This window comes from Ambystoma mexicanum, chromosome 12 (assembly GCF_040938575.1).
Source record: "Ambystoma mexicanum isolate Mex_15411 chromosome 12, UKY_AmexF1_1, whole genome shotgun sequence".
NCBI lineage: Eukaryota > Metazoa > Chordata > Amphibia > Caudata > Ambystomatidae > Ambystoma > Ambystoma mexicanum.
The window spans coordinates 208275215-208288233 of NC_090936.1; the positions used below are offsets into that span (position 1 = coordinate 208275215).

At 42.5% G+C, this 13019-nt stretch overlaps 1 protein-coding gene across 2 annotated transcripts in view; it reads left to right on the forward strand.

Annotated features, from left to right (window-relative positions):
• DYRK4 (dual specificity tyrosine phosphorylation regulated kinase 4) overlaps positions 1-13019 on the forward strand; it is a 1198302-nt gene that overhangs the window by 443687 nt on the left and 741596 nt on the right. The gene's annotated exons all lie outside the window — the stretch shown is intronic.

Sequence of the window (13019 nt, forward strand, 5' to 3'; positions counted from 1 at the left end):
TTTATTGCGCGAGAGATCCTTTTCGCCAAAAGCTATACGCAGCGTGAAAACTACAAAGCGCGTGTGAAATACAAAGCGCGTGTGAAATATAAAGCGCGTGTGAAATACAATGCGCGTGTGATTTTTAGCGCGAGTATACAAAGCGCGTGTGAAGTATAAAGCGCGTGTGAAATACAATGCGCGTGTGATTTTTATCGCGTGTGTACAATGCGCGTGTGAAATACAATTCGCGTGTGAAATATAAAGCGCGTGTGATTTTTATCGCGTGTGTACAAAGCGCGTGTGAAATACAAAGCGCGTGTGATTTTAAGCGCGAGAATCTGTTCGTCGCGTGCCTTGTGAGTGCGCGTGTGTTTTTTCCATCGCGAGTAATTTTGCGCGTGACAATCACTTCGTTGCTTTTGAACTCAATAGCGCGGGTGTTCTTATTTCGCGTGTCTTGCAGGAGAATATTATTGCGCGTGTGGACCATTGCGCGTGTGAATTGTTGCGCGTGTGGATTTTTTGCGCGTGTGGATTACTTGGATCGCGCGTCTTCATCCGTTTGCGCGTGTTCTTCAACCAGGAAGATTTCTATGTGAAGTTCAACGATTAATGGAAATAACCTGCGTGTGCAGTTAGCACGTTTTTTCCTCTTTCTTCAAGGATTCAAAGACTCAAGATAATTATAAATAGTTTGAAAAGTTTTGATATTACAAGAAAGAACATTTTAAAGACAATCTAATTGAACTACCAGTGCAAGTTGGAAATAAGACAAACTAAGAACTAAAACTTCCAGTTTTGCCTAATGTAAGAAGTTGCTGGGAATTTCTAGTATCGCAAGTAAGAGAGATTTTCAGCTTCTTATCCGCTTCTCTAAGAAATTTCAAGAGAAGAACCAGGTAGGATTCTCAATTATTAGTTAAGGATTAATTACTTCCCATTCATAAGGTTAAGTAAGTGAATTAAGAAAGTGTATATGTTATTCTTTATCCTCTGCAGGTTCAGCACTGATTAGCCTTGACGCAGTCTGCCTGGTGTTGTTTTGTTGTCCCATTCCCCCTTTCCCTTTGGGGTGTAGTTTACAGAGCTGTATTGAAAACTAGTTCTGGGAAATACATCTCGGGGGGATTGTCGGGGGTTCAGCAGCTTCCGCGGATACAGGACCTCTCAGCCTGACAGGAGGGTGAAAGTGCGGATGACTGTGAACGTCCGTATGTGGTGTTGAATGTAAATGGTCATAAGGTGTCCATGATGGCGGACTCTGGTTTGAAAATTACTTTAGTATCCAGAAGTGTGTTTGAGAAGGAGTTGAAAGGTGTAGTGTCTGACTTGTTAAAACCTGATATAAACCCTGGAGGGTATAATCAGAATAGGATTGAACTGCTGGGCTATGCTTGGAGCAAATTCAAATTTAAGGGACGGAAATTTGATGGTAAGGTGTACATAACTAAGAAGGGTCTATCCTTACTGGGATGGCGGGAGCAGAAAAATCTAGCCATCCGATTAGATCCCAATCAAGCAGAACAAGTATTAAAGGTGTCATCGCCATGCACAAGTCCAAGCAAGTATGTGGCAGAGCACAGTAGGGGGTTTGATAAGAGTCTGGGGAGAGTGAAAGGTTTCCAACACCAGATCATCCTAAAAAGAAACAGTACACCAGTTGTTGCGAAACTTAGGCCTATGCCCTTCACTTTAAGAGAAGGTGTCAAAAAAGAGCTAAAGAAATTGTTACAGATGGGCGTTATTGAGAGAGCGGGAGGAGTTGAGTGGGTATCCCCGGTTGTAGTAGTCAAAAAGAGTTCAGGTGATCTGAGACTATGCATAGACATGCGCAAACTCAACAAGTGCGTGAGGGTCGATAGGCATCCTTTGCCAAACATGTGTGAGATGTTAACCATGGTTGGTCGGGGCAAGGTTTTCTCGAAACTCGACATGGCATCTGCTTATCGCCAGGTTGAACTGGAGGAAGAGTGCAGAAATGTTACAGCCTTCTACACTCATGAGGATGTGTTTCAATTCAGAAGGATGCCTTTTGGGTTGGCGTCAGCCTCATCAGTGTTTCAAAAGATCATGGATCGTTTGCTCAGGTGTGTGAAAGGAGTCTTTTGCTTCCAAGACGATGTGTTAATATGTGGTGAAACGCTAGAAGAACATGACAGAAACTTGAATAGAGTCTTGAAGATTTTTTAAGAGAGGGGTATTACCTTAAGGGAAGAAAAGTGTAAATTTGCTGTATCTAAGGTGGATTATCTGGGTCACGAGGTGTCATCTGAGGGGGTGAAACCCAAAGAGAGTATTGTGAATTCCATAAAGGAAATTGAGAAGCCAACTACCAAGAGTGAACTACGTTCATTCTTAGGTATGACCAAATTTTATCAAAAATTCGTAGAGAATTATGCCACCAAAGTGTTGGAAATTAGGAACATTTTAAGGAAAGGTGCAGATTTCATATGGAATCGAGAGTGTGATTTAGAGTTTACAAGAATCAAGGAGGAAATAGATATGGCTCGACCATTAGGAGGCTTTGACACAAGAAAGCTATCTATCATTACTGTTGATGCCAGTGAGGGTGGTCTGGGTGCCGTTCTTTCACAGAAACAAGAAGATGGATCGAAAGAGGTGATAGCACATGCGTCACGTGGCCTGAAAGGCGCAGAGGTACGATATTCGGTTCTTGAAAAAGAAGCTCTGGCATGCTACTGGGCAGTTGAGAGATTTAGACATTTTGTGTGTTGTGTGGAGTTTGTGCTCCGGACGGATCACAAACCTTTGAAGGTTATCTTTGAAACTAAAGGCCTAGACAAGATCTCGCGCAGAGTAGCCGGGTGGGTCACTAGGATGCAAGCTCATAACTTTACAATGGAGGTAATACCTGGGAAAGAAAACACACTTTCTGACAATTTATCAAGGGTAAGGGTTGCATCTCAGGAAGGGTTAGAAGATGAGGATATGGAAATGGTGTTTGTGAACACAGAAGGAATCGTATCCAAGCAAGAGTGGTTGGATGAAATGAGAAAGGATGAGATAATTAACAAGGTGATCACATAGTTTGGCCTAATAAATCGGAGTTGGCAGAGGGGGAAAGACCTTATTGGGAGGTGAAAGATGAACTATCAGTTGCGGATGACATATTGTTCAGGTGTGAGAGAGCAGTAGCTCGAGTGGGTATTCGCAACAAAATGATTGACTTGGCACATAGTGGCCATATTGGCATTACCAAGACCAAAGGGGTGTTAAAATCAGACTATTGGTGGCGGGCTTCAACAAGGAGGTCGAAAATCGTTTAGGTGAGTTCCATTTGTGTATCAAGAGTGGAAAGGGGATCAAGGCTAGGAAGCAGCCTTTAGTTGATGTCGGTGTTCCGTCCAAAATATGGAGTGACATAGCCATGGACATTCTGGGACCTGTCGATCTAGGGTATCTTGGTGGTTGATCTATTCTCCAGGTGGGCAGATTTCAAAATTGCGAGTGAGGGACTTCCAAAAAGTGTCCTTACTGACAATGGTACTCCGTTCACCGGCGGATGTTTTCCTACCTATCTGAAAAAGTGTGGAGTAAGACATAAAAGGGCAGCTCTTTATCATCCTGAAACCAATGGAGTAGTTGAAAGATTGAACAGATGCGTGATGAAAAGCCTTCCCATGGGGGAAGAGTGTGGTTTGGATAAATTGGTGACCATCCAAAATAGGATGTGGGCATTGCGCATGGCGCTTCATGCGACCACTGGCCTGTGTCCAGTTGAACTCATGGGGCGTCGGAAACCTTTCTCTATGGGGTGTCCTCCATGGTTAGGGAGGAGAAGGGAGTCGGATGTTGTTATTGATGAGGTGAGAAATGTTCTTAAAAAGAAGAAGAGTGAATGGGTCATGCGTGAAAATAAAAGAAGAGGCAGAACGGAGTTGCATGTGGTGTGTGGAGATTGGGTAAGGATAAAGACAGGTGTGGTAAAGAAAAAGGGCGATTCGCTATATTCAGATCCGGTCAGGGTGGTTGCTGTGCTGAAGGGTGCAGTGCGTGTGGCTGTTGGTCAGGTTTGGAATAAAGATAGAGTTGCTACAGTGAAAAGATGTCATGTGTGAAGAGCAGGGTTTATCATGAAGGAGATTTGTGAAAAAGAGGAAGATGTGTTATGATGTTGATTACATTGAGATTCTGCTATGTATAGAAAAGCTAAAAGCTATGGAATGTTTACTACCTCAAGTTCTAGTGAGGTCACAGAATCTGTGTTTACTTGTGTTGCTTCCAGTGTTCTATGTTTTGTCAGTTGAAGTTGTCATTATTTCAATAAGGGGGCCTCTGCTGTTGCTGGGGGTCTTTTCACCTGTTAACTTAATAAATAAATGCCTCGTGAAGACTTGCCTGATCTCACGAGTGTCTTCACAACACTGGTCTATTGTACAATTTGGTACAGCGGTTATCGTTGAATTAATTAGAGATCACAAAATGGAGCTGTTGGGAAATGAGTATGAGTTATTATCTGTAATTATCTGTAATAGCATTGAAATGGATAACTTGTCAATGAAGATCACAAAGAAATGGAATATTATGCGAGCATATATATCAGAGAAAAGGGGATGTTCAATTGAAGGCTTATTGGACATCTATAAAACATGCATTATACCCACTGCAATGTATGCTTTGGAGACAGTTGCAACCAAATATATGAGAAATATAGATAAAATGGAGGCAAAACTATGGAGGCCAGCATTAAGACTGGCCAAATCAACCCAAGTTGAGGCAATTCGCAGTGAGTTGGTACTGATATCATGGTCAACTTTATGGAAGATAAGGTGCTGTAAGCTGTTTGCAAAGATGACACTAGACACAAAGTTTCCTGATAGTTTGTTAAATATCTTGGGGAATTAAATGATAAAGGATGCCCAGAATAATGATGTTTTAAAGGATTTAACTAAGACTGTATCAACCTTTCTGATGGAGATTAATTTGAAATTACCAATGGAAAGCAACAATCTAAAGCCCTGGTATAGTAAAGTGAAAAAGCTATCAATTGGGATGCAATTAACAATTTGGATAGACTGGGAGAAAATAGTGTATTTTCCACTTACAGTCACCAAGGGATGCTTGTGAATAAACCATGTAAATATATATTAATGGTGAGCAATAGGGAGTTCAGTAGATTTATCATGTTGTTGAGGTTCAATATGCTACCTTGTTTAGAGTATGTAGGCACCTGGAAAAGAATACCCAGAGAAAAAAAGAGTATGTAGATTCTGTAAAATGGAGGTGGAAACTACAAGACATCTACTCACGGCATGTTTTAAACTGAGTGGTTGGTATGAAGCTGGGTATAAATATTTAGTAGTAGACAATAGAATGGTTGAATCAGACCAGTTTTGGTCCTGTATTTTTATGGCAAATCCATAAAATACAGTTTATATAGGGGCAGCCTTTTATATTTGGAAGAGAATTACATTAGAGTGGGCTAAACTGGGAGTAATTGCTGAATATATCTTTTAAAAATGGAGTATTTTCCCTTTTTTATGAGTATAGTATAAAAGTAGATTATATGTGAAATTAAATGAATTTAAGGTTTTAAATTGTATTACAAGGAAAGATCTTAAACTATCTGTGTACTCAAGCTTCTTAAGATATTGATGTATGAGGTTATGTTATATTATGTATTGTCTACAAAGCGTTTTAGGTTTTTATTAACCAAAATACACTATAAATAAAAAAATAAATAAAGTAAAGTAAAATACCACAGATGTAGAAAAAATCTATTATTATACCAATTTTTAAAAAAGGAAATTGAGAGCTCCCTGAAAACTACTGTACAATAACATTATTATACATACCTGGGAAGATCTTGCCCGTCTAATCCTAAGGGACTTTAATCAGTGGATGACAAAAGAGGGTTTATATGACAAATTTCAAACTGGTTTTGTTCATGGTCTAGGCACAGCAGTTAACCTAGCAACTGTATCAGCTATCAAGATGGGAGAACACCAAAAAAAGAAACCAGTCTATATGGCCTTTGTCGATTTTAGGCTAGCTTTTGACTCTGTATCAAGAGAACTGTTGTGGAACAAGTTAGCAGAGGCAGCATGCCCCTCCTACATCCAAGCCTTGCTTTTACAGCTATACTCAGATACTACAGTCCAGATTTGGCTATCCCTTGATGGTAAACTCTCCGAACCAATCCCTACACATAGAGGTATAAAACAAGGCTGCATTTTGGCTGCTTCTTTGTTCGATTTCTTCATAGCAGATATTAGCAAAAAGTTGAGGCAGGTTATCTCTCACTCACCAAAACTGGGTAACAACAATGTGCAGTGGCTTCTCTATGCGGACGACTTTGTCCTTTTTTCTAAAACCCAGAGAGGTCTCAGAAATCTTCTATCGGCTCCCGAACAATATGCAATAGCAAACCATCTACTAATAAACGTGGACAAAACCAAGATAATGATATGTGCGAGTAAATCCCATTTGATGAGTTGTTCATTCAAATGATGACTGTATGAATCGCCACAGGAAGTGGTAAATGAATATTGATATTTGGCTATAAACACCAACAACTATACCCTTGATCAACCATATTGCAAAGAGCTAAAGAAGAAAATTCAAACTGCAGCAGCGCAGGCCCGTATCATAAATAATAAATACGGTACATTTTCAATGCAACTATTCCTAAAATGTTATAACCAAAAAGTCGTCCCAATAGTCACCTATGGGTCAGAAACCAAGGCCTGGAAGAATGCGGCCTTCTGGCTTAGACTAGACGGCCGCTACTGGAGGAAGTGCCATCTCTGCCAATAAACCAGCCGATGTGTATTGTGAGAAATGAGCTAGGAATTCTATCGTTGGGAGCTCACTACTTGTGGAAAATGAGTAATTTATATAGGAAATGTCTTTTAGTGTCAGAACCAGATTCACTCTCATATATACTAGCTTTGTATATGTATGTAACTGAAGACGTTTCTATATCAATGTGGAAACATAAAGTTTTTACCATAATGGAAACTGCAGGTATTTCGATAATCCTGCTAAAAACTAACCCGGTACGTGCAAAACAGAAACTATGGAACCATGATTGGATCTTGACACACCAACATTGCATGACGTACCAACAGTTCAAGAATGGAAATTTCCAAATCAAAAGCCTTCATATTCCATAGCTCTACCTCGATAAGTTTACAGGCCGCTCTACATGAACCTATTCCTCAGATTTTGGTCAACAAGAGACGTTCTGGCAAAACGGAGAGCTATCACAAAGGATGCAAACTTTTGTCGCTTCTGCAATGACCAACTCGAACCGGAAACGACAAAACATCTACTCACGCAATGCCAGAGTCTGCAAATCCAAAGGAAAAACTTCTTCCAACACCCTTTTCAAGATATTAGAAATCGAACACAAGACATGGTATGGTATATGGTTTTTAACAGCAAGCATATAAGAGTATCTATTGCTACTATGACATTTTTATTAATGCTAAAATTGTCCGAAATTGAGACTAATGAATACGTTCTTTTTTTTTAAATCTAGTAACAAAAAAAGAGATTTTACAATAGATTCATCAATTTGAATGAATAGCTGAGTAAAGAAACATAAACATTACACTTATGAGGTACAATGAAGGAGTCAAATTATTTGTATTTCATGCAATTATATAATTGGAAGTACTAACTATATGTTCATATGTTTTAATTTAAGCTAAGTTTATTGAAAGGTTGTTGAACAATCCTATCAATAAAAAGCAAAAGAAAAAAGGTCCTTTGGTCGCTCCCAACTGCATGCGTTCTTCTATATGGGTTTTAGTGAAGGTTTTGGGCAATTCTTTTTTAAATTTTATTTGAGTTTTATTGGTTTTTAAACATGAGGGCAATACATACATATATGTGCATGTTACTTTCGCATTGTTTCATCAAGGTTGTATAATTTTTAAACAACAAGGGGAAAAAAAGAGAGACGAAAAGAAAAATCAAAGGTACATTCGACCATGTTATCTTATCCCCCCCCCCTGTTATGTTGAGTTTTTTTTTCCAACCCCGCTCCCTCCCCCCTCACTCCCCAGGGCGGCTTTCTTGATTCTTCCAGTTCCTTGGCAAAAGTTCAGCTTGTATTTGGCACAAGACGGGTCATCTATCTCTGGCAGTCTTTTTAGGCACGGAATGTATGACAGAGTTTGCGACAGGCTCGGTCGACTTGTAGCTTGCCAGGTGATGTTTGCTTCCTGCAGAAAGAGTTGCTCTCTAGGGTCCTTGATGTGTTGGGTTGTTTTCTTCTGTGCGTGTGATATGTAGGTTAGCGAAGTCACACCAAGTTTCTTCATGTCGTGCAACCTTAACGTGGAGGGTGGCCGTAATTTTCTCCATTGTGTAAATGTTTGTTACAACCTTGACCCATTCCTTTTGCATTGGGAGGCATTTAATGACCAGACCTGCCCTCGCCGCCAATAGTAGTGGGGATGCCAGTCCCTTTATCCTCATTATCTCCTCATCTTCCTCTTCCAGGCCAAATAAAGTCAGGAGGGGGGACGACTTCTGTTCGATGCCATCTATCTGTTTGATCCAGCCTAGGACCTCATCCCAATATATGCGTACTTTGGGCAGCCCCACCACAAGTGCCAATAGTTGGCATCCATTCCATATTGATGCCAGCATTTCAGGCTGCTGCTCTGGTACATTTTAGAGAGCTTGTATGGATCGTACTGCCATCTGTGAAGTATCTTTATTGCGTGGAGCTTATATTGTGCTGCGATTGATATTCGGGATGGTGTTGCGCAAATTGTGTCCCATGCCTGTTGGTCGAATTCTCTGGAAAAGTCCTTTTCCCATCTTTCTTTGAGGCGGAGTTTTGGAGCTCGCTTCTTACAGATCAGGGCACCGTACATGCGAGCTATCAAGCCTTTGTTTGTGGTGGTCGTATCTAGAATTTCTCTTCGCGTCTTGTCTTTCCATTCCCTTTTGGATAGGACGCCCTTCAATCGTAGGTACAGGAAAACTGGGATTGGGTGCAAGTGGAGAGCTTCCTCTAGTTCTGTGATTGGTATGAATTTGTCCTCTCTCCACAGATGGCCGACCCTTTCAAGTCCGGTGTCGAACCAGGAGTGGATTCCAGACCAGGATCTGGAGTGTTCGGGGATTTCCTCCCTGATCCCAGGGACTAGAGATAGCTCAAGGGGGATGGCCATGTGGTGACGCCGGTCATCCCTTTCCCTTCCTTCCATATGTTCCATATTGTTGACAATATTGGGTGATTGCGTAATCTTCTCGTGAGCTTCGGTCTGGGGACCCATAGCCATTCTGCAAGAGTTGCAGGGGTTAGGTTGTTGTTTTGGGCAATTCTAATTGTCTAGAGATCCTGTTCTTCTTCCTTTCTGTATATTGCTCTTGTAATCGCTTCTCAAGCTGCATTACTAAAGCTATCATCTCAGCTAGTTTTATCGTCCGAAGAACTCTGGTAACCTTACCCTTAAGTTCTTCATTAAGCCCTTGCCGAAATAAGGTCACTAAGGCATTGTCTGGCCAGGCAGTTTCATGTCTAGCTGCTTAAACTGAGTTATTTACTGTAAGGTATCGATGGAACCCTGTTTAAAATCCAACAGGTGTTCCTGGGCGGATATTGTGATTTCTTGGTGGCCAAACATATCCCTTAAGCTATTAGTGAATCCGGGATAAGAATCTAAAACAGGGTTGTTGGTTGTGCTCAATGGATAAGCCCAAGCAAGAGCACTACCTGTAAATGTGAAATAATATGACCCACTCTTGATCGATCTGAAGGAAAAAAAGCAGGTTTGAAGGCAAACTGAACAGTGCAACAGTCTAAAATGATTTTAACTTTCTAGGTTTTCTATCAAATTTCTGTACTGGGAGAGGTCCTGGAGGTAACTCCATAGTTGTACCGATGTTGTACCCAGCCCTCCCGGTTCTCATGTACCATTCCTGGCATGTTCCCACTGTCCGTACCTCACCATTTGTTTCAAAGTGCATTATGCTTAGGCGCGTTATGCATAAACCATCATATCATATCACTACGCTTACTCTCTACACCATCACTCAAGTAGAGTACAGCTATACCTCTCGTTAAATTCGGCCTAGCTGCTCACATACGAACACTACCCCATGAACACCTCATTTCTCTAATAAAACACAGCTATATCCCACGACAAACTGGCCTAGCTGCTCACATAAGCGTCCTACAGGCCTAACGCAGCCAGAACCAGATCTGTGTGTCCACCCATCAGACTGCACCCATTCAACTGATATCTCCAACACCACACCTAATGCCAGGATGCAGCTACCATCAGGCAATTACACCAGCTGCTCACATAACTGGTGCACCCTACGGCACTAAGTCTCTCTACTCGCTCTACTGACCTGGACTACGGTGCCCGAGGGCATTCAACCTGACAGCGCTTTGAGGTCATACAAAAGATATATAGAGCACTATATAAATGCCAAATAACATACCATAACATAGGTATTTGGGGATGAGTAACCATTTGCTTTAGGACTGTGCTTTCATTCTTTAATTCCTGCACTTCCGTGGTCAGATTTTGCACAGAAGCAAGCAATTGCTGCATTTGATCCATTGTGTATATGGGTGTCGCTTACTGTGATGGCTGGTAGTAAGCATATACAAATTATGACCAATGGTACAGACCTGGAAGTTGGCTGAGAAATACGGAAGCTGTGGAAAACCTCCCAAGTCACGCCTTCAGTCTATAAGTAATAAACAGAGGCTTAAGGGATCCTTGGGAATCCCTCTGGGGAATAAAACCCAACATGGAGTGCTGTGGCTGTGTAGAGTTGTTTCCCCTCTGCATGTTTGCATTGCAGGAGGTCCACGTAGATTCTTGAGGTGCTGTTGATAAATGTTCGCTGTCGAACAGTGATACTTTTCCAATAGTAGAACTGCGGCTTGGTTGTAATTCAAGCCAGGGGTTGCTGGTTCCGGTGAGGAAATCAAAGCAGCACAGGGTGCCGAGGCAGACCGAGTCAAGAAAGCTTGTCTGATGACTGCAAGATCCCAGAACTGTATCAATGCCACGGATCGGCGAAAAGTCAAAGGCAGCAGTGTTTGATGATTGTGAGGCAGGAGAGTGCTCAGAGTCATGGCAAAGACAAAATAGTAAATGATTCCGCGGAGCGGCGGAAGGGCAAAGATGAAAGCCATAGATCGGCTAAAGTAGAAGAGAAGAGCGCCGCATGGAGGCAAGAAGGATCATAGGGATAGAAAAAGCCCACACACATGGAAACGATAAACGGAACGGGAATAAAGGAGGACAGTGCACACCGGATGAGGATGCAGAGCAGGAAGCAAGAAGGACATCAAAGGAGCTACTGATTCAAGTAAGAAGCAACATGTTTGGCTCCACAACGTGCTCTGCTTTATGTTCCATATGTGATGTCATCGCCTCACAATGAGTAGGTCACCATCTTGGGAAACACTAGTCTGTTGCAGAGCAGTGGCCCTAACAGAGAACTTGAGCGCCATCTTGAATGTGGGTGTTAATGTACCGACTCACATCTTTTCCACCTGCGCCATAGGGACCATGCTGGGAAACGGGTCATGACGGTCCCTTTGCTGTTCTCTTCCTTACTCCCACTCTCCATCGCTCACTACTACTACTACCCTCTCTCCACACTACTACTCTCCCCTCTCCTCACGGTATGCAGTAATAAAATGTCGGCAAAAATGTTGCCTTTACAAAAAATCGTGGCAAAAATGCTGTGGTTTGACCCAGTAAAGGTGTACCCCATTATACCATTTAAGGGGAGCGGGGATTGCAGGGGTCTCCCATGCTTCCCTTAAATGGTATAATGGGTCTGGGAGTTGCAGGGGTGTCCCTCGCATCCTTTACATGGATTGCGGCGGCAAAACCACAGCCTCGTTGCCACAATTTGTTTGTAAACGCCCATTTTTGCTGTGATTTCTAACACATGGAACCCTCCTCACTAGTACTTTCCCCTCCCCTCACTACTACTCTCCTCATCTATGCTTCTACTATCCAAACTACTACTCTCCCCTGACATCACTACTATTCTCCCCCTCCCCACACTTCTGTACACTCCACACAACCCACAGCACATCCCTCTGTCACCCTCCTTTCACTCTCTCTCACCTTTCCAGTCGCTAACATTCACTTCCTACTCTTCTTTATTCACCTCATTCACACATCTTGCACACAATCTCACACCCAAGTATCACTTTCTCCCACCAACCAATATCTCACCTGGCACATGCTTTCAGCAAACCTCCACGCTCATGTGAAGTGTCATTTTTCTGCTCCGTCTTTTAGTCCTCCTTCTCTTCCTTTGACCTCACCCAAACAACCCACACCATCGTGTTTCTTGTGCCCCTTTTTATCCTCCTTCTTCCCTCTTTATTGGTTCTTTCCCTCAGCTGGTTCCCTGGCCATCCACTGGCTTCCTTCTCCAGAGAGGTCAGCTTACAAGTAAGAAAACATAAATAATAGTGGCCCGCTCAAAGTACAGCTTATGTCCCAAGTTCATAACAGACCCTATCAGAATATTTTAACATGCCGATTTCATATGGGGAATGCTCCGAGTTCCAGATGAATGTAGGAACATGTAAGAGTTTGTATCAAGTAGAGCGTCTGGAGTGCTGGCTTGGTATGTAGACCACTCCATGATCCTGCTGAAAGTAGGATCACAGTCTGCATCGCATAGAGCGTTGGGATTGCTGGCTTGATGTGCGGCTTGCTCCGCCATTCTGCAGTTCCTCGCTGGCTCGCCCCCGGTTGGGCTCCTCACTCTCTCTTCCACCGGCAGGCCTTCTGGGTGATGTAATTCCATGGGACAAATAGACAGAAACTGTCTATTTGTTTGCATTGTTCGTAACACATACGGGGCAGTTATTTGAAAGTGGTCAGTTCTTTCAGGTAGGCACAGTTAAAAGGGACAGAGACTGGTGACCGCCTAACTCCCGCACTCGTCTTCTTCAGGGGAAGGACTGGCTCTTGTGAAGACCTTGGGAGACCTCCCGCCGCAATTTGAGAGGATTTACACCCCCTCTTGACAGGGTGAGGTCCCTGACCTTGTAACATGAATGA